This window comes from Schistocerca piceifrons, chromosome 7, assembly GCF_021461385.2.
Source record: "Schistocerca piceifrons isolate TAMUIC-IGC-003096 chromosome 7, iqSchPice1.1, whole genome shotgun sequence".
NCBI lineage: Eukaryota > Metazoa > Arthropoda > Insecta > Orthoptera > Acrididae > Schistocerca > Schistocerca piceifrons.
The window spans coordinates 540,032,628-540,051,686 of NC_060144.1; positions in this window are offsets into that span (position 1 = coordinate 540,032,628).

The following is a 19,059-nucleotide window of genomic DNA, read 5'->3' on the forward strand; positions in this document are numbered from 1 at the left end:
ACTGCAAGACACTGTTCTTGCAAGATACTGTTCTGAAGAGACCTCCATCCCGTCATACTTTTACGGATTTATGGACAGCCCTGCAGGATTCATGTTGTCAGTTCTCTCCAGCACTACTTCAGAGGTTAGTCGAGTCCATTTCACGTCGTGTTGTGGTAGTTCTAAGTGCTAATGGGGCCCCTACATTATTTTAGGCAGGTGTACCAGTTTCTTTGGGTCTTAAGTGTCTTTACTCACGTATGGCAGGCACAGTTAGTGGTTACGTACTAGGCCCGTTTCTTCTTCGTCCCCAGTTAAATGCATCATGTACCAAGTGTTCACCAGAAACATACTGCTCAAGTTTCTGAAACATACCACATCGGATGTGGTTCCAACGTGATGCAGCAGACTCTCACTTTGGTTTACTGGACACCTGGATCAGACATTCGGTGAAAAGTGGAAAGGGAGAATTTGTCCTATATCTTGGCCAAATACTTCATCCCATCCCACTTGAATTACTTTTGTGGGGCAATGTGAAACGTCTTGTACGAGACACGCCTGACGAGTCTGAAGACGAACTCCTACTAAGAATTCTCGCTCTCTGCGACAGTGTTCAAAAGACGTTGGTAATATCAGAAAGGGTACGACATAAATCTGTGCGACGATGCACACTGCGGGGCGCTGAACAACTGTTGTAAATGTAGCAGCTTCTAAAAGTTGTGCAGGTAAACGAAATTCTTTACTACTGTACCGCAGAGTTAGGATTTTTGGCCTCTCTGACATCAAGTTATGTAGGCCGTTAGTTGCCCACGAACGAGGGAAATTATCTTACGTCATTGAATACTTTTTAGTGGGAAGTCTGTTCGTCAGATTCGGAAGTTAGGGCTCTTACTTTGAGTGTTTCACGACGCTCAGGGGGAACCTGACTAGATTTTCGTTTATACACTCGATACTGTCGATTCCGGAAATTTTTGAAATTTGTCACTTCCTACAGGAGTAAACTGCTGAGGTCGTCGGTCCCTAGGCTTACACACTACTTAATCTAGCATAAACTAACTTAAGCTAAGAATAACACACACACACACACCCGTGCCCGAGGGAGGACTCGAACATCTGACGGGGGATCGAGGCGAACCGTGACAGCACGACTCAGACGACATGGAGCCGTTCCGGACCACGGTCCCATACCTCAAACTGATATTATCCTGTAGGTAAGCAGGGTGCCCCAGAAATTTTGTGACAGATTTCGAGAGGTTGTAGTGTGTCTCTCAACGTTCAAATCGATGATAGGAAACCGTGCTCGGGATCGTCGTCCAGCGACGCTACAGGGCGTCGAAATTATAGGCGCCAGCGTCTACCACGAGTCGTCTTCGGCAACGAGCGTGACTCTTCACGGAGATCTCACAATGTTGGTTATTATTCAGTGATCGCGACTGAATGCCACAGTCGCTAGTGGAGAAACTGAGCTAAGCGCTGCGTAGACAGGCCTTGTCTCCCCTGAATGCGATAATTTGTTGCCTCGATGGATGACTGTTTTGGACACGGGTTTCCATCAGCAGTTTATTTTCCTCCAGTTTACATAAAAACATAAGAGATTTTAGATGGTTTTGGGAGGAAATAAACTGCCAATGGGAACCTTGTCTTAAATCGTTATCCAACACCTCGTAGGAGACAAGGCCTGTCTGCACAGCAGATATCTGCTTCTGCTCCACTGGCGATCGTGGAAACTAGTCGCGATCACAGAATAACTTTGCGAGACGTTCCACCTAAGGTGCGTTGCAGTGCCAAGTCACGTTTGCTGTCCAAGGGCTGGCCTAGTGGCTGACGTCGGGGTCTGTAACTTCAACCCTCTGTAGCGTCGATGGATGAAGTTTCCACGTGCGGGTTCCTATACTTCATTTGTTCCTCAAGACACCTTCTACAATCTCTCAAAGCTTGTCTAAACGTTTCTGAGTAAATAACTGCCATGCAGTAGTTACTTCGCGTGAGGAAAAAGGAAGATAACATGGAGCATCACGTGAGAAGAATTAGATAAAGGGGGAGGGGAGGGGTGACTCAGGGTCCAAAATTTGTTAGCCCAAAGGTTCAACACGTATATCTATGACCTGCGCCGAATCAGATGGAGCACTCTAGTGGATGAGGAAGAGTTACTTGGGGCCCTCTTCGCCACGATTCCCAATGACCCATTGACAGTCTCCTGGCACGTCGACGGAAGATTTCCGCAGTGTATTGATTCGCCCTTTGAGCATATTCTTTTAGCACAACACCTTGGCACTCCTTAACACATACATCACCACCGTGCAAGATGATGGCTGGCATTTTCCCTATTTCGGCGGCGATGCACGTGTTTCCGCTGCTAGCTTTGCTCATTGGTCTCGAGTTAATAGCGACAGACCCAGATCTTGTTCATGGTCACTATGTGGCTAATGATGTCGTTTGGGTTGGCCAACAACAGCTGCAACATTTCTCCCAGTATCTGGAAACTGCGGGCTTTTTGGATGACTGTGAAAACTCTCGTAGTCTTGCAGGCGACTACCTTTGTCAAATTCAAAATGTCGATAGAGATGTTGATAACCGATTTTACGACTTCTTTTATATTACGCTTTCCATTCTGACTCGTCGCTTTTCGAGCACTAGAGCCTCATCGTGCGTTTCTTCACAGAGAGATTATCCGCAGCTTTGTTCCTCCTCATTCAGACTTGTTTGCTAGCACTGGCAACTTGTAAGCCAGAAGACCACTGTGGCATATGCTGTTTTTGTACCCTTCAACAAATTCAGCATGGATTGTTACAACGTTTTTTTCTCTTGAAATGCCAAAAATTAGCTAACGCCATTGTGTTTTTGTGTGTCTAGGGACGTGCTACGGTACTGTAGTGCGGGAATATCAGAGTGAACCGTGCCTGCAGACATATATTTGCAATCCAATGTAAAGCCAATTACGGAACTCTACAATTTTAGGTGATAATTAGAACTTTATGACTTCATGTCGTGCGATATAAAAGGGTGCTGTTAGCAGAATGAACTTCAATACGATGCATCAGCACTTACTAACTACAACGAGTGCCAGCTACATATCTGACGCAACAAGGCAGATATTGTACAACATGCATTAGGGGTATGTTTTGCTTGTTAGATTTTCTAGTGTCATTTTAGGAGCGACATGGACAGGCTGATAAAGTAACAGTTACACTTCGCATTTGAGAACTACTGCTTCGCAAAATAAAGCAGCAGAGCTTCCATGAAACATTGGTTTCAAATAAGAAACAATTTTCCTGTACACAAATGTTTGAACTCATAAGAATCGATCATGTCAGGCACCGGGAGGTTTATTTGTATTTTCGTTTTACTCCTAAAATCGAAAGCAGTTGATCTGACTATGGAAGACGGATGAACTTGTATCATCATTTCAGATCATTATCGACAATGAATGTTTATGAAGGTTCATTATTTGTTGTGTCAAAACGAAACGTGATATGTGGGCTAAACTCTGTACTTAAAGCAAATGTCATTAATAATTTAAATGAAACATTCAGAGTTTGGACAAAAATCGAAACACCGCTAGAAATACATGCTTGAACACGAAGTTTGCGCCGTTGTAGTTGACCACTAAGGGCACCTGTATAATGACGTCAATACGTTCTACGTGTCAGTCGTGGTCTGTGCACTTGCGAGTGCGTCATGTCGAAGCAAATTGCTTCGAACGTGGGCAAATTTTTGGTGTTCGTATACTGGATGCTTCCACGACTAAGAAAGCCGAGGCGTTTCACATTACAAGAGGCACCGTATCGAAGATTGGTACTGCGTGCACGGAAAACATTAACGGCTGAGCGCTGACTGCAGTAGAATTTTACAGCCGCCAACTTATATTTCGCGGAAAGACCACAAAGATAAAATAAGAGAGTTTAGGGCTCATACAGAGGCATATAGGCAGTCATATTTCCCTCGTTCTGTTTGGGAGTGGAAAAGGGAGAGAAGATGCTAGTTGTGGTATGAGGTACCCTCCGCCACGCACCGTATGGTGAATGTAGATGTAGAAAGTGCAGCAGAAGGTGTGTTGGGTGGTCGCGGCAGACGGTTACTGAACAGTACTGTGGCGAGAAACAAGAGAACGACAGCTCCACAAGTCACTGCAGAACTGAATGTCGCACTCACGAAACCTCTCAACACCAAAACCAACACAAAGGGAGCTCCATAAGCAGGAAATTACAGAGCGATCTGCAATCGCAAAACCACTCATTAGTGATGCAGATTCACTTAACACGAAAATGTGGTGCGAAAGCCACGAAAACCGAACTATGGGGAATGGAAATTGATTGAATAAGTCTTGTTCCATACTGCTTACAAATTCTGGCCTCGTTTACGTGATAAGAGTGAAACATGGAAATTGTTCGATGATGATTAGAGCAGCCATTTCGTGCCATTTCGTGAGACGCATGGTTGCTCTGCAATTTTGGAAACTTGTGGTAAGAGGCTATGGGACCAAACTGCTGCGGTCATCGGTCCCTAAGCCTACACACTACTTAATCAAACTAATTTACGGTAAGAGCAACACACAGATCCATGCCCCTGGGAGGACTCGAACCTCCGACGGGGGGAGCCGCGGGAGCCGTGACAAGGCGCCATAGACCACGTGCCTATCCTGCGCGGTGGGTTACCCAGCAAGTATCGTATTACTGCCAAAGATTATGGGGACATTTTGGCTGATCAGGTCAATCCACTGGTACAATGTTTCTTCTCCAGCGGTGATTCTATGTTCCAAGAACATAGTTCTCCTCTTCACACAGCTGACTTCGTCCCGGACGACTTTTATGAACACGAGGATAAATCGTCGAGTCTGCCCTGGCCACCACAGTAACAAGGTTAAAATATTAATGAGCCTTCGCCACTATTTTGCAGTAGTAATTACTTTGGAAACCATAAAGGATCTCTATTTCTCCGTTCCGAGACGACTGGAAGCTGTTTTGAATGTCAACTGTTTTTCTACACGGTATTAGCCACGATAAAGTGTTATGTTTCTGATGTTCCCATATTTTTGTCCACCCAGTGTTCCTATGAACGATGATGCGGTTGCAAGATACTTGGCTCTTACTCGTAGTCAGTGAATGGTATAGTATAACTAAAATAGTCCGCAGTCATGATTGCTCTAGACTCAATCACGATCACTTTTTAACGTATAGAATTACCAATATTAGGCGATTAGATTTTAAGCCATCTTCAGAATCATATCTGAGAACAATGATACACAGTATTTCGTGAAAAATTCCAAGGACCGACTTACTGAAAGTAGTGGCACTCAAGCACACCCTAACCATACTGTTTTCATTTTCCTCGTTTTCACCAAATCGCATGAGATGACCTCTATGATATATTTGTAGGTAATGACGCTATCGATTTCCTTCCCCCAATTACATTTAGTCCAAGCTTCTATTCTATTTCTAACATCCTCACCGCAAGAGCTACGCCAAAACTTTATTGCATTTTCTGTAAGCGCAACGCAACTCACACATGAACACTACAGGAATTCCAGGTGACTAGCGATGGTATTAAACTTTTCCAGTGTTGGCATCCATGCAAATGAAAACTTGCCTGATAAGAAATGCTGATAAAAGAAGCAATTGTGTTGCAGCAATATTTCGGGAATGCACGCAAATTTTGTGAAATTATGTCATTAGGAAAGAAAAGTGTGACCAGATTAAACTACACTAACACTGCGAGGGTCGTTTAACAAATGATCCCGAATAGCTTTATTTCGTTATATTCACTTATTTATTTCAGTCGTTAATATACGGCGTGGTCAGAAACAGTCTGAATAGCATATAGGGGTGTTGCAGGCGATGTTGTGCTGAAAAATAATTGTTAAGAAGAAAAAAGATACGTTGTACCCTTTCCGAGTTATTTAGTGCTGAAATTAGCCACCCCCTCTTTTCCTCCCGTCTCTGATTTTAAGAGTCTGTGATAGTATTCTAATCATAAGCCCATAAGCCGTAAATACAACTTTTCTTTACGTTAACAACGTTTCAGCAATATATATGTAAATATTTATATTTAATTACACACATACACACACACACACACACACACACACACACACACACACACACACACATATATATATATATATATATATATATATATATATATAGCACATGTCCATCTGATTGTTCATTACAGTATTTTGTAAAAGATTAAACTGATTCGGCCAAGAACTTTTCGAGATATTTGGGAACAAAGTATTCCCTTTATGTGTTACATATTTAATTGTGTAATGTACAAATATATATTGAAAATAAATATAAAAATTGATGTGTGTAATCGAATGCAACGTTGAGTCAAAATTTCATAGCATTCGGTACAAATCTTTGAGAGATTGACGATTTAGTGCAAACGAACATTTACATTTTCCTTGATTTTCCCTGTAATTATATATATATATATTTATATATATATATATGTATATATATATATATATATATATGTGTGTGTGTGTGTGTGTGTGTTATATGTGAAGGTACAGTGAGTATATAAAAACTCGCGAGTATTCGAATGCAGTATTGTGTCAAAATTTTAAACCAGTCGTTGAAGAACGTTCGGAGGTATACTATTTTGAACAAACGAACATTTAAATCTTTATTTATTTAGAAGATATGGATGTACACTACCTTCTTTAACTTTTGAATATTTTTGTGACGTGAGCCAAATGCAGTAGAAAAGTTTTCAACAGAAGTAGAAGCTGAGAAAACTATACGTGGAGTTAAGGCAATAAAGCACCTGGGCAAGACGGGATGGTAGCAGAAATGTTGAAAATAGGAGCTAAAAACCTCACGCAGAGATATCATAAATTTATTATAGATATTCTTATGGAGAGAACAATCCCTGAATAATGGCAGTGTGCCATAATTAATACGAATGAAATAAACCATAAATAACGACCAAGGATATCATAGCTGCGTTGCTTACAAAATTCTATCTAAAATCATACTCTCAAACTTAAAAAGCTGGAAACACAAATCTCTATCTGAAGACGGTCTTTCGAATCCGCAAGAGCAGGAAAACGTTGATCCCATCCGTAAACACCAAAAATCATGTTTCTATAGATAAACTTACATTGTTTATTACACCAGAAGAGTTTAAAGTGTCTAGAAAAACAAGACAGTTGATTAAACAAATACTTAAACTGATACCATCTCAGAAGTTAAATCCATAGGTGAAATGAAGAAGACGGATTATCCCTCTTACTATTCAATATTGTACCAGAAAAACTAATCAGGACATGAGTACAACCAGTAAAGGGATTAACTGTTAGCAGACAACTTGAAACTAAATGTTTGGCTTATGCAGACTGTCTATCGATCCTTCCAAAAAGCAGAGAAGAGCCGATAAAGTCCCATGGAAATTTCTTAAAATAGAAGCTCAAAGGAGACTGAGCATTTCTAAGCAAAAAACGGTATGCGGGTGTTATCTGATTTTTCCATTATAAATGATAATGTGAAAGGCTGTGACTGTGGAAACAATTTGATTCCTCTTAACTTTGCTGTTACCAGTCAGGATTTTCTTTTACTCATATGGTATACGACGCATTTCTGGTAATGATTCCCATTTGTAAGTGTATTTTATCTTTGTAATATGCCCTTTTTCGTAATGTTTTCGAAGTACGAGGTTCCGCTTTGTTTTCTTGACTTTATTGCAATATGTATAAAAAAACGCGTAGTATTTGGTTAATTGTCGATTTTTGTACGTAGTTAATGGCGATATTTGGAGAACTTGTATTTTCAGTTTCCTTATGCTCCATCTGAGCAGTCTCACGATTGTTAAACATCACACGCAATGTTTAAGTGCACAGTATTTATCGAGAACAGCTTGCGTAAACAAATAGTTGCAAAGATGTTTCTAGATGCAGTTGACAGAGATAATGTTACATGTCTTCCACAGAGTGTAATATTCTTTTATACTGAAGGTATTTATCTTAACATTATCGACCACAATTATATCTATTTAACAGCGTGTTTATGTTTATTTTAAAATGGTGTGAAATAGATATAGGCAAATTGTGATCCATATTGTTAAGATAAATACCCTCTACACAACGGCATCTCGCACTCTACGAAAGACCCGTACATTATCTCTGTCAACCACTTGTACATCTAAAAACATTTTTGTATCTGATTGTTTATGTATGTGATTATCGATAAATATTGTACACTGAAGGTTGTGTGAGACTGTGCAAATCGACCGTAAGGAAATTGTCAGTACAAATTCTTTCAGATGTCGCTACTAACTACATATAAAATTTTATAAGTAACTGAACATTACGCGTTTTTTTACATATTGCAGTAAAGTCAAGGAAAGAAAGTAGAGCCTCAAACATCGTACACAATACAAATAATAGCACAGCACAAAGAGAAAACACTCTTCAAAATGGGTATCATTTTTCGAACTCATCATGTACAATAAGAATGAAAGAAAATCGCGACTGGTTGCAGAAAGGCTATTCATATACAAACCTATAGTACGCGGAAGTTTCTCCTCGATACCTAGATGGACAACCCATGTTTACAGAGATTGGAAAATTATTTTAACTATTCAAATTTAGATATCCAGGAGGAATCATCTAATCCTCTCGATTAAATCGCGAGGCTAACAGAGAATAATTAAATTAAAAGAAGCTTACAGGCTTACATGGAGTAAGTACATTAAAAAGCCATATTTCATAATGTAAATTTAATATAATACGTCAGTATAGTAAAATCTGAAGTTTTAAATGCGTCAGAGGCTGTAATCATTGCAGATAGATCATAAGATGTCCGGTCCACATTTTGCCAAGCATGTTTCGATTACGCAGAAGCAGTTTCGCTTCGGAGACCGAGAGAAATACATGCATAGCCCTCGAATTACTTCGGGCGAAGAGGTGCACACCAGAGTAGGATCATGGGTCTGTGGGCAACTGCAAAATTTTTCAATGAAGGCATTGACTGTCTTGTCTCGTGGTGCGATAAATGTATAAACTGTTACGGCGATTACTTTTGAAACAAACAGCTTACGCCTTCGTACTTTTCTTCCATATGCCTCGTTTTCTTTTGACTGCCCTTGTACAGATTGGCCAGAAGTAAAAGTGAAAAGCTTAGACGGATGGTGCAGGGTAGGTTCTGTAGAGAAATAATTGTTAAGAAAAATAGCGATACTTTGCGAGGTTTACTAGTTAATCGGCATCGACGTTGGCAAATCAGACAGTTGTATTCGCAAATCGAAGTCGTCAGCCAGATACAGTGTCGCAGAAGTGCTCTTCGTTTCTTCCCTAAATCCATACAGGAGAGTGAAAAATAAATGGACGTGAAGCAATATTAAGGATCCAACCCGAGCCAAAAGTAAAGCAGTCTCGTGTGTTATCATCTATGCTATGAGAACAGATGACTTTAATTTTATCTGGCGGGCTGCTTTAATTTGCTCGCGCAACGGCATGATTGGCTAACTACAATGCCAATTAAATCGGAAACTTTGCAATGTATCGAATTTTTTTCTTAACAAATATTGCTCAACACAATTTATTTTGCAACACCCAGACAAGCTTCTCAGACTCTTTCTGACCATCCTGTATGTATTCAGAGTGCCCCTTTGCAGCTACATCCCTGTGTCGAGTACACCGATCGCTTAGAATAGTGTGAGTTTACAAAAATATTGCCCATGTGCCTGGTTTTTTATATCTGCTATGAGGGCAATTTGTACGCCATCCCTAACTTCAAGCTTCCTACATCAAGCTTACATTTGCTACTGCTCACGGCATTAGTATCCAGCTCTTTATCAATAAAAGATAAGCCAAATCCAATTCCGACATTATTAGGTTTTGTAATCATATGTTTTAACCAAATTATGATTGGGAGGCTATCAGGTTAAGTCGATACTGACTTCTTTTTGTTGATAGCATTTGAAAAGGTTTTACATGAAAATCCAACGACATATTTTAAAATAAAAATAATAAAAGACTCTCGCTTCCTGTATGTGGATAATATACCCGCCCTATTGTAAAAAATCTTGGTAAAATTCAACTAGCAGATGATGTTCCCCCTAGTACGAATGTTTTCGTATTGTATTATCGATTTAGGAGATCGTCAGTATTTTTATTTTTGCAAATAAGGCACCTCCAACGTCGAACGATAAGATGTGAAGGCATGCACCGTTACAAGAAGTTTTCAGGCTGCGTGTTGTGCTGTTCACAATACAGAAATGGGTACGCTGAAAGCTGAGGAAACGTTTCGTGCAACAAAGTAAATTACTCGAAGTATATTAGAATAAGTATTACCTACGGTAAAAAGAGGAAAGATTGGAATTGAATTAGTGCTGACAGAAGGTCCTGGATCAGATATTGTTAATGACTCCATCGGTACGGAAAATATATGTTCGGTCTTACTCGAAGTGTTATAAAGCGAATAAGAGCATTGTTCCTAAACTATTAGAATTATAGGAATGATAAACTAATAAACATTTTTGTATTACTATGATTGTTTTCCTTTATTGACAATCAATCTTCTTGGTTGGAAATCAAATGTACTGCCACCGTCTGTAAGAACCGCCCCGTCCGCTTTCTAAAGAAGATGATCTTGCTAGTCCAAAGAAGTAGTAGACCTTAGGTATGAATGGGATTCCAACATCATAAATAAGTAGCCCTTTTTCGCTCAGGAGCTATTATCGATGGATTAGTTTGATCTTCAAGCCTGCACTTACAGGAATTAAAGTAGAATTTGTGTAGCCTAATTTTCAGCAAAACTATTATATCAACCTAGAACGGACTTTAAAACCAGTCCAGATCAGATAAAACAAGAAAACAATGTATTCACAATTGCTGTGGGGCGAACTGCTAACACATGATTCTGATTTCGTTAATGTTACTTAGCATATAACATACAAACGTGGGTAATGTGATCCACAGCATCGCGTTTCAGGAGTGACACACCCATCATCTGTTTGTCCGCATTCAAGCCTTCATATCAAGGCAGTTAAACAGCACGAAATAGATATAAAATAAAAACTAATACAAAGTATGATATCATTCCTACTATTAAATCTGCAATACTTGATTCTCTGTTCCGCTTCCCATGTTACAGCCCATTCACCAGAGGGCACTTTTTCTGTCAAACAGTAAAACAGTGGCACAAATCGTTTTTTGAGTTCATAACTGGTATTTGGCTACATAGCTCAGTATCAAGTGACACGAGATTCTTACAACAGAACCACGTATAAAATAATATGGGACAGACAGATAATACAGAGATGATGTTGTGAATTTGATCTGAAACACAATTTCGTACAAAAGAAATCGATTCTTATTTTATAATCATCATTTAGTATTATACATGTGTAGCTAGAATTTAACGTATGAAAAGGTAAAATGAAAAAGTGTTCGATCTTTCAAATATAAAAGACATTTTAGCATTCAAGAACCTTACAAGAGCAGTAACACAGATTCCTATCAGTTTCGACTCATCTGTTAATGTAAGTGAATCAATACTGGGAATGAAACACAGCGCAGGATGGCACCGAAGATAAATATGAATGTGCTAGCTCCACTTACCGCGTCTGCAGTGAATAAACGAGAGCCCCATAAGCATAATATTTTCGTAGCGCCGTCCGAGGTTATATCGTTAGGACTATCATTTCTGCCGCCAGGACCACAGAAACTGTTCTGAAGGTACACATGACAAATCCAAGCAACGTTAAGTCAACGCAGAGGTCTTATCAGAACTGAAGCAGCTGTGGAGTTGGGGTGTGTTGAACTTCTTTCGTCCATCATTATTATGATAATTTAGTTTTGTACGGGGCAGCACAAACCGCACCAGATATTCAAAGTTTGAAAGAATAACATATATAGTTTCTGGATACTGGAAAAGAATGTGTAATGCATGGTGACAAAGGAATGTTTCTAAAGAGTGGGTGGATACCTGTTAAAATATGCTGCGATGATCTAGGCAGTTGATTCTGAAGTCTTCTGGAATACCATTGTCGACGATCTACTCTTCATTATTCTTCACAGTTTTGATATCCAGCATGTTGTTTTCCTGTGATCGATAAATTTCGGGTGAAAATTCCACAATAGTTTTGCTTGATTTTTTTGCGAAAGTATTCACTTTTCTGCCTTATAAGACCGCCAGTTTTTTGCCACTGTACAATTGTGCTTCTGGATGATTTGTAACTCTGTCTGTAATCTATTGTGTGTCACTGTTGAAGATGCAATCGCTGATTTCATCAATTACTTTATTAATTAATCACTCTGTTTTCTGCTGATTTCAAAAGCATTTGAAAGAATTTTTTATGATATCTTACTATGCTCTTTGCAGTTCTTATGTTACCTCTTTAAGATTGCTTTAGTTAGTTTCAATCGGATTTTTCCCTTGTACCTTTACCTCCGATTTACTTCCAGCATTTTCCGTGTGGTACCATAACGTTGTCCATCCTAGACTGCAAACCCATTTCACGGTATCATTTCTTCCTTTTTTGTAATTTTAGAAGCTTCCTGATACTCACTTCAACCAGAGTAGTTTTCACCCATTCGTATATTGCATGTTCTCTTCTTTCAATGCCTGACTGGCTAGAAAAAGCCCTTTATCAGTGTATTTTACTATCAGAGGCATAAATCGGCACTACGTTGCTTGTGTTATGTCGATCACACCATCCAAGTGACGTGATGTAATCTCAGAATTAATATGTGGGTTAGAATAATGTGTAATACGTCTTCGCAGATATTATTTTAACATCGACGACATTCATAGAGGGAGTGATGTAATACGCCTGCCCACAGCTTTCTGACTTGTTGCCAATTATTTGATGATAATGATGCCTCATCCACACTGCGCACCAGCTGCAAGGCGGACAGTCCTCGTCACCACATTAATCTTACTTAATTTTCTTTGATTGCATATGCCTTACGTCACTACAGTTCGTTAATACATCATCGGCTGCACTATAGAATTAACGGAAAAACTAGTCGAAACACGTTGTAACACTATCGATCTTTTGAGAGTCGAGAGACTTTGCACTAATGAAGCAAAGAATGAGATTTGTACAGTATGTAGTGTATAAGAGTGGCTGCAGAAGACAATATTCCTTGACTATGTGAAGTTTAATGTTTACATGTAATTGACAAATGTTTATAATGTTATGCAAGTAGCAATAACTAGGCCCGCCCGGTTGGCCGTGCGGTCTAACGCATGACATTCCGGGAGGGAAGGAGCGCCTGGTCCCCGGCACGAAACCGCCCGGCGGATTTGTGTCGAGATCCGGCGGACCGGCCACTCTGTGGATGGTTTTTAGGCGGTTTTCCAACTGCCTCGGCGAATGCGGGCTTTTTCCCCTTATTCCGCCTCAATTACATTATGCCGGCGATTGCTGCGCAAACAAGTTCTCCACTTACGCGTACACAACCATTACTCTACCACGCGAACATAGGGGTTACACTCGTCTGGTGTGAGACGTTCCCTGGGGGGTCCACCGGGGGCCGAACCGCACAATAACCCTGGGTTCGGTGTGGGGCGGCGGAGGGGTGGACTGCGGTAGTCGTCGTGGGGCTGTGGACCACTGCGGCTGCGGCGGGGACGGAGCCTCTTCGTCGTTTCTAGGTCCCCGGTTACAATACAATACAATACAACAATAACCACTTTATATTTAACTATATATAATTGTTTCTAAAGTGAAGTCAGCACCAGCTCAGGGCTAAAGTTAAATGTAGGTGAAAACCAGTAGGGATCTACCTACGTTCTGGTAGGTCGAAAAAGGTGGATATTTTTTGCTGCTAACGGAAGCAGGTAGGAGAGGGGAGAAGCTGAGTGAGTCAGACAGGTGTAAAACATTATGGAGGCAGATGATGAAAGCTGATGAGCGCTGTACTCCGCAGTATTGTTTAAACAAAGGCAAAAGTTTAACTGCTTAATAGACGTAAGTGAAGGGGAAGTCCTAAGGTACATGTTTGCAACGATTTAGAGGAGGTATAAAATTACGTCTGCGACGAGTGCTGGTTCCTGGATGGGAAAGGTCTAAGGCTTCCATTACTTAGAGCGACGCAGATCCCCAGGAAAGCCATATTCATAATTGCGCTGGTATAAGTCGCATAATTCGACGCCACGAAGACAAGTAATAATCTCCGTCGCTGCAAAACGGTACGTGCCTTGTAAGCCCCTAAAACTCCAGCAGCTGTGCTCACGAGGACAATACTGAAATTAACCGTCCACAGTTCCGTATACGAGCTGGGTTGACAAGTTTTTGTGTGTTTTATTCAATAATCATTTAACTGTTTTTTAAATGCAGAACGACTCATTTAACGTAAAGCGTTCCAAGTAGGGATCCTTTCCCATACTCAAGAGAAAGACACCGAGAATCCATTGGTGTGAAACATTAATGCGCAGCGGACTGTTTTCTTGCAAAATAAATTCAAACTATCACTCAAGTGCTAAAATTAAAGTAAATGTGGAGAATTGTAGATTGCCTTGAAAGTAAGTAAAGTAAATAACAGTTCTACCTAGTGTACGAACTTGGTTAATGGGACCGTATGTCCAGGAAATTACGTAAAGTAACTATTTCAATAAAGCTGAGAAAAACCAAGTATAAAACCTTTTGCAATGATTTCGATACTAACAAATGTATCGTAAAAATATTTCTTGTGTATAATACATGCTTTCAGAGGCAATGTTTCTGATCTTACCTTCAGAAACGTAAGTAGGCATTATTGTCGTTCCTGCGTTGTTTTCCTAGACCAAAACTTTCTAAGTGTGTGCGTGTGACCAAGTCTGACTGCAGTCATTATTCAGCTATCTACGTTCATTAGCCTGTTCCTTCAGTGATAGAATTATTAAAAGGGAAAAAGTTTCAATAAGAACCAAAATACGGTGAATACCAAATTCGATGAATTTGTTGAATAACGTCAATCTATTCGTCATTTAGGCTGGCGACCGTCTTTTTCAGTATTATTATCACTCGCGAGAAGTAGTTTGATGAAAAAGGAAACCTGCAACCAAGACTATACGATGACTTCACGTTTCACCGAGTTTTATCCATTACACGGCATCTGAGGTCACTGCCGGTTGTTAAGGAGGTAGATGTGTTTAAGTGCTTCAATTACCGAAGCTAGAATAACATCTGAAATAGTAAACGTAATTGCAAGAGTAGAACCCGTGAGTGTTGTAAGCGGCCTTTAGACAGGACTAGAACATTGACTACGTCTACATACTATTGTTATATATGTCTTAAGGTGGCAGAACTGCACTTACATCGCCATGCTACCGTTATAACGTTGATGCTGAAACGGATGCAGCACGAATACGAACTAGATCTGATCATAGCAGATTATGTGAATTGCTGTGACTTTTTAATAAACAGTGAGTGTTCTCCTACGAGTAAAGTGTAAGTGTTGTACGTCTGTGACTAAGGATATGCTTCGGTTTATGAAAGGAACGAGAAAGTTTTTTAAAAAAAGGACTAGGATCAAACATACCAGAAACGCAGGAAATACAGTATAAAGAAACAGTGGAATTATAACTGCGGAAATAAAAACCTACAAGTTTTCTTCCTACGAGGTGCTATTAGGAAAACTCTGTTAAGAATAAAAGTGTGAGGAGACAAATATCAGCATTACGATAAACATTATACGTTGTTCATCAACTGTCCATATTGTTGAGAACGGATGGAAGTAAATGTGGAGATATCGTATTTCGATCAAAGTTTGACAGACAGCTGAACCAGTCAAGCTCATACAGGTAAGAAGGTGCCTATTACACGCCTTCGGAGACACTGAAATCTAGCAACTAGGACGTTACCTGAGTGACGTCAACAGTAAATTAACGTTTAAAGTAAATAAAAACACGTGCAGCCGTCCTTATGATTTTATTTTATTTTGTCGCTACCAGTTTCAACGCTTCATAATAAAATAAAATCATAAGTCGCGGTTGCTTCGTAATGAAATAAAATAAAATTATAAGGACGGCTGTTGGTGTTTTTATTTAGTGGTCACGATAGTAAACGGCCGCCGTTCCAGAGACCTCTTCCTAAAAGGATGGACATACAAAATTAAATGAACTTGGTGTCTTGTGGCCAGATTATCAGAAATGTATTATTACCAAGTTAGGCTGGAGCGCATAACGTGAGAAGTACCGGATGATCAGGCTGACATGTCATGCTTGTAAAACACCGGATGAATGATATAAAAACAGAAGTCTAAAGCAACATTGAGATGCATAGAGGATGAAAGCAACGTGCATATTTTAAAAATTTGGAATGACTGGGCAATAGAAGTCAAAGAATTCTTCCATCAAGGAGGTGAGAATATACAGGACATTATAGAGAGATAAAATATCAGAAGTGAAATGAGAAACAAGAGAACAAACGGTCTCTCCATAAAAAATAATAACTGGCAGCAGCTATGTTATTAGAAGTCTTATTTATGCACTGGTTCACAAAAGCTATAATTTTACTGAAAGAACTCATTTGCCTCCATAAGCCACTCTCTTTTAAAAAATCTGAAACACTTATTCCATTGTTAGTGATTACCTTCGCCCCCCTGGACATTATGAAACTACATGATGCTTAAAATATTAATAAAAATTCATCAGAAGCTGAAGTAAAATAAGAAACAGTGATAAATAAAACCGATTTTATATATCCTTTTTGTACTTGGACATGCATTTAATATTTTATTATTATTCTTACAACCAGCCATCTAGATAATGCCGAGCACGGCGTAGCTAATTTCTAACAATGAAACAGACTCAGTACTTAAGATGAAAGAATAACTCTACACACGAATATGATAAAACGCGTAACAGATAAATGGTGACTTTATTTATATTTTATTCCCACCGGTTTCAGTCATAAACCATGTTCACGGTCGTCAAAAAAACAGCGAACAGTACATATCAATACTAAATAGTTGCTCTTCACAAATATAACACACTTGTAATGATAGAAATGAACTATACTCATTGTTTTGTATGTAATGTGGCTGCAGATTAATTTTTCGACGACCGTGAACTTGATTTATGACTGAAACCGGTCAGAGTAAAACATGAAGTCTGTATTTCTGTAGCACGCATTTTGCAAAATATTTACAGACTTATAGCTGCCTTAACAAGTTGGCGATGCCATCGCTAGTTTGACGTCAAGTCAATGTGTGTCTTCGTACGCTTTACAAATGGTTCTATGATACCAATAAAGGTGACGGAAGAAACACACTAAAAGCCATCTGAAGGATAGTCCGAACAATGCTTAACATTTCCAGGATTTTGGATGACACTAATTATGATTACATTGTTTCCGTGTGTGTTTAATTACTACGCATCCGTGAGGAATGCAGAGGTAATTGATTTCAGAGTATAAAAATTCAATTACTGGCCGATGGCACACTATATATCGATGTATGAATATTTGATTAACTAGAATGCCAACTGTATGATGAATTACATAGCATGTCACTTCATACTAATTGCTGGAAGCTAATGTTGTGTCTGGTGACAAGAGGCTATTTTTTCACTCGTCGATTGTAATTACGTTAACATTAATTACGCTACATATGAAATGAAGTGGAATTTCTGCTGCAACAGGACGATAAAAATCTTGTAGTAAATGGTGGTAAACAGGAAGTAAAGCGTAGTATTTCCATATCATCTCTCACATTATCTTTAGGAAGAGAGAAATTAAACTTCATCTGATGCATATCTCGGCCCGTAATGCTGAGTTCAATTAGAGTCAACGTTGTATGAATGAAGTGTTCGTATAACCACGAGCTAAGGAGAAATCTTCTCTCTAACACCAGCATTCCACACTGACCCCACTATTTTGCAATGTTGAGATTTTTTCTTTGATCTTACATCTCAGCGTATCTCTCTGTCCGTCTGTCTCTCTATCTCTCTTTCTCTCTCTGTCTGTCTCTCTTTCTCTCTCTCTCTCTCTCTCTTTCTCTCCCTCTCTCTCTCTCTCTCTCTCTCTCACACACACACATGCACGCACGCACGTTGGCGCGAGCGGGTGCAGAGATATGGAAAGGAAGGCGGGGAACAGAGCGGGAGAGGGTTGTGTGGGGTAGGCAGCAGAATTTCAAACCTAACAAATTCAAACATTTCGAATAAAGTTCCCGTAACTAACAAAAGCGCAAGAAGACGAGTTAAAATCAGTAGCAGTAACACGATATTAACTGACACACAAACTATGTCCCACATAATCACCTCACTATAATTACATAAAGCCGGCGCCGTGTTCATTAATTCGTCCTAACATACGGCCTCCATGAGCAAGAAGGCAATAGGGGCCAATAACCGTAGGAAACATGGAAAAAAAATTTAGAAATTTCTAATTAAAATAAAAAATAACGTTTTCAACTTGATATGATGAAAGATAGTGAAATCTTTCTGTTATTAGAGATATCATGCTGTGGAATATACATCCTGTTTAACTGTCGCATTTGTTTTTATAGTGTATCCCTGAGGAAAGCCTTTGCAAACCAGCCGAAGCGTCGACAAACACTGGTAGACGAGTCTAAGTATTTTATAATATGACGTTGCAATATACCAAACGTCAGGAAATGAAAAAGGTGAAAGGGAATAAAGTTGTCTAATAATGGGAGAAATGTGAAGTGGCTATGTAGAAATGATTATAAGACATAGAGCTGTAGAAGTATGCATCTACTGAAGAAGGGTGAATGGACACTATAGTAAAATTAAAGCTGTGTTCGAAAAAAAAGGGACAAGGCTGTATGAATAACTAGAGATGACAGGCAAGTCAGTAGTACGGGAGAAAGGGAAAGCTGGAAGATAGAAAGGTTAGATACAAGATAAATAAAATTGTATGCTATGTTTCCGCAAAGGAAAGGGAAGTAAATGCCGATGAGGTGGGACATGTGGTACTGCGAGAAGAATCTGACAGTGCAGAGAAGGTTCAAAGTTGAAGCAAGACTCTGGAGATAAAATTCCGTTAGAATGACTGATCCACCCATGTTAAAGCTATTCCACATTGTGTGCCAGATGTATATGTAACGTGATATATACTGACGTCAGGATCAAGGTAATAGTTCCAAACCAAGGAAGTTACTACTTTAATAGGGAATAGCTCCAA